Below are 3,767 nucleotides of genomic sequence, written 5' to 3' on the forward strand. Positions count from 1 at the left end.
TGGACACAAATCTGTTATTACCTTAGAAGAGTCTTGTACATACATGTTCATATTTATGTTGCAAATTAGCGTCCTTGTTCTGAGTATGCTCACTTGTGTTGTCTTACTCCCATATATACATGGACTCTATACTAAAAATATACTCCAACTTAAATGTTATTAGTTTAGCAGTGGATATGATAATAAGGGATCACATTTAGAAACAGAAGGGAGGAGGAGTACTAGGACTTTGTAGACTTTTTCTTAGGTCAACCAACTTTTTAGTCATCATGATTGACTGAATTACTTACCCTTTTCCTTGTGCAAATCCATGTCACATTTTTAGTGACTTGTAGCCGATAATAAATGTTACAAAAAAATCGCCAACGTTTGTGATTGCAGGTACACAAGGATAGACTCAAGCTGGGGGAGGTCACACCGTTGAGTGAGATACTATTATGTGTTGGTCATGGTGCACTCACATTAAAAAAAATGTTTCTTTGAATATTTACAATCCCAAAACTCTTTAGTATTTCTGAAACTTCAACTATAATATCTAACCTTGCTTACACTATATTCCCTGAATATTTGTATCAAATATTCCCTGTAAAAACTGAATTCAGAGATGAATGTTTACTCAATGCAATGCTTACACTCCATTCCCTGAATATTTCAAGCATTCCCTGTACAAACTGAATTCATTGATGAATGTTTACTTAGTGCAACATTTAAACTGTATTCCTGTACAGATTTTGTTCAATCCCCGACCAACCGAACAACAATGAAGTGGACAGCGATTAGGAGGGATAGGGGATAAATCCCAACAAGAATTAAAGTGACAGACATAGGTTTCACTCAAACCACACGGTGATCAATTCCCTGTGGGGAACAAATCCCAAACAACTAAACACAGCCCAGGTGGCACAGTATATCTCTGAAATTGAAACAAGCCTGAAGCTCCTCTCTCTCATATGATTTGATCGCAAAAACAGGGGAATGGATCCATCTCTCCTATCTGACAGTCCATCCCCTTCATTATCTACCAAATCACATCCCACGGCCATGTCTCGAGGTGGCCACAAATAAGGTCAGTGGATGAGAGGAGACGGGAAGGAGGAAGGGAGGGAGGGTTACCTCGGAGGCCAGTCTCGCCCGTACACGGTGAGGGAGAAGAAGGGCGGCCGGAGGAGCGGCGCGCCGCCGGCGGGCAGGCTGGATGGGCAGCCAGAGGAGCAGGGGACGATAGCAGACGACTTGCAACTTTCCTACCGCGGCCTTGCCGCTTCTAAATTCTTCGCTGCCCACAAAGCCGGCGCTCCCTTGTTCGTCGTCGCCTTCCCGCCGCCCCCCTGTCCGTCCACCTTCCAGCCTTTCCTCTCAGCGGGAGGAGATTGGATGATTGATTTGTGTCGTACAAGACCTAGATCGATCCGGACTTGAAGGCGAATATCAATCTGGATCGGAGAATAAAAGTGGTGGACTTCGCACGATTTGGTTTTGCTTGGACGGTTAAACAGATTTTCGCGCCACATATCCGTAAAAAAAAGTTTTTCGCGCCACACAATGGGTTACAACGTGTCTACTCAATTTCTTTTTGTGCTGAATTATTTTTTTATTTTAAAATTTGTATATTTGTAGTCTTATAATAGATATAATTTGCAACCAATACATAGCAACAAATAAGATCTTTTGCACCACGACAGGGTCATGAGCCGCAAGCCTGCAACGCATATGCTACACCGCTTATATGTGTATCTACTGGTAATTTTGCAACAAATATTTAAAACGATGGAGAATATGTGTTGCTCTATAGGGGGTATCCTTGTAGTGTATAGTCACTTCCGTCGTCTGGCTCGCGGCTACGACAAATGCAGCACCACCTTCCATGCGCAAGGGCATAGGTTCTTTGGCCATCCTCACCGCCTGGTGCCTTTGGAGGCACCGCAACACGGTCATCTTAGAGAAGTTAAACCCCTCCTCTGCTCGTTGCGTCTCTCTGCCGCGCCTCTTAGCGCACGTAGTGTGAGATTCAGCAATTCTTTGTAATTCTCCACCCCCCTATCAATGAAATGATACGCATCCAATGCATATCCATGAAAAAATAGTCACTCCCGAGCCAAAGGACCTATCGGCCTTGAATTATATGCGCCAGATCAATGTCCTGATGGCTAACGCCACCCCATTCCCGTCGTGATATATGCCCCTCACCCCTCTCTCTTTCAAATGATCTATTCACACGACACTTCATTATGCCATACATTATGTCAACTTAACCCATAATCATAAAAATAAGTTTCCTATAGAAGAAGAGCCACATTAATATCAACTAGCGGTTCCACCCGCGCATTTGCGCGGCTAGATATGTAATATTTAATATTTAATATTTATGTATTTTAGACTACCATATGTTGTCATTTGAGTATTTATTTTCCTCATAGTGAAAGCAACATATACGGTATACATTAAAAGTTGATTGGTTGTGAGCCACTAATTTTTTTCCAGCAACAATGGACCTTACTTTATTTGATGGTAATTACAAATGGAAAATTTAATATGATAATTTTGAAAAGAATGACACATTTTCATTGTATTGATGTATGTAGTAAGTGCTACCTTGGCGTAGTTACATTGTTTAAATACATGCACAATTTTCTTCTCTTCTTTGCTCATCTCCAAGCCTCTTTGACCATGAATCTATAATATTCTCCTAGAATGTGATGTTTCACCGATAATCGCCACTATGGAACAACTGTGGTTATAGTCTCATGTCACTTGGTTTCCTTCGGTTTGTCCAATTTTTTTTGCCTTCAATCAGTGCAACAACCCTGATTTTATGATCTTACTTTGTTTGTTTCTCCAAACCCCAACTCTTATGTCACTGAGGTAGGTGTGGGGTGACTATGGTTTTGTTACATTATAGCGAGGAGGAATTTGCTAGTACCCTAGTCTTATTTTTTAAATTTGTTGATTGATATCATACTTTGCGTACCACTACTATGTCCTTTGTTTCAAGAATATATAACTACATGCAAGAGATATTGCTCCGTTATGTGCAAACCAAATGTATTGATTATGTGTGATCTATGCATTTTATTTTGACCGGCCTTTTTCCATCATAAGCACTGCTGGCCTTTTAGCTTTTCTACCCTAGGATTTTGTGTTGACACTTTTTTCCCTATGATTTCATGTTGCTGGTTTTCACAGCATTTTCTAGCTCATATTTGTCTGATGTTATGTATTGCGATAGCACAAGTGGCTCTCACTATGTATGTGGTCTACGATTATGTTGTTTGTAACCTTTGACTCGGCCAAGGGCCGTCGGGTATTCATGCATCATCACCATACTTATACTGGACATCCTTCCCTCTTCAACCCTCAAATCATTTGACCTATTTCTTGCGCGGTGTCCTACCTATATGTCCAATTCTTACAGCCTCTAGCAAAACATATAGATTTACCCAGTTAAAGGTCGCCAAGTAGAAACAATTAAGGGATGGAAAATGTTCTTCTATAATTCAAAAAAAATGATATGCAAGGTGTACATATTCATGCTTGAGGCACATGTAAATTTATATCAACATATTTTTTTTGTACCTGAAAAAATTAAATGCTCCAGAAAACAACCTTGTGATCATAAAAATTAATTTTAAATCATCAAAAATGGTTTTTAAATCATCGCACAAATCTCATCAAATTTTCAATGAAAATATACACATACACAAACGACAAATAATATTCATGACTAAAAAAGCTAAAAGTGTTGAAACAACTTTTTTTACCTGGGAGCT

The sequence above is a fragment of the Triticum urartu genome, chromosome 2A, assembly GCF_056163025.1.
Source record: "Triticum urartu cultivar PI428250 chromosome 2A, HENAU_Tu73, whole genome shotgun sequence".
NCBI classification, from domain to species: Eukaryota; Viridiplantae; Streptophyta; class Magnoliopsida; order Poales; family Poaceae; genus Triticum; species Triticum urartu.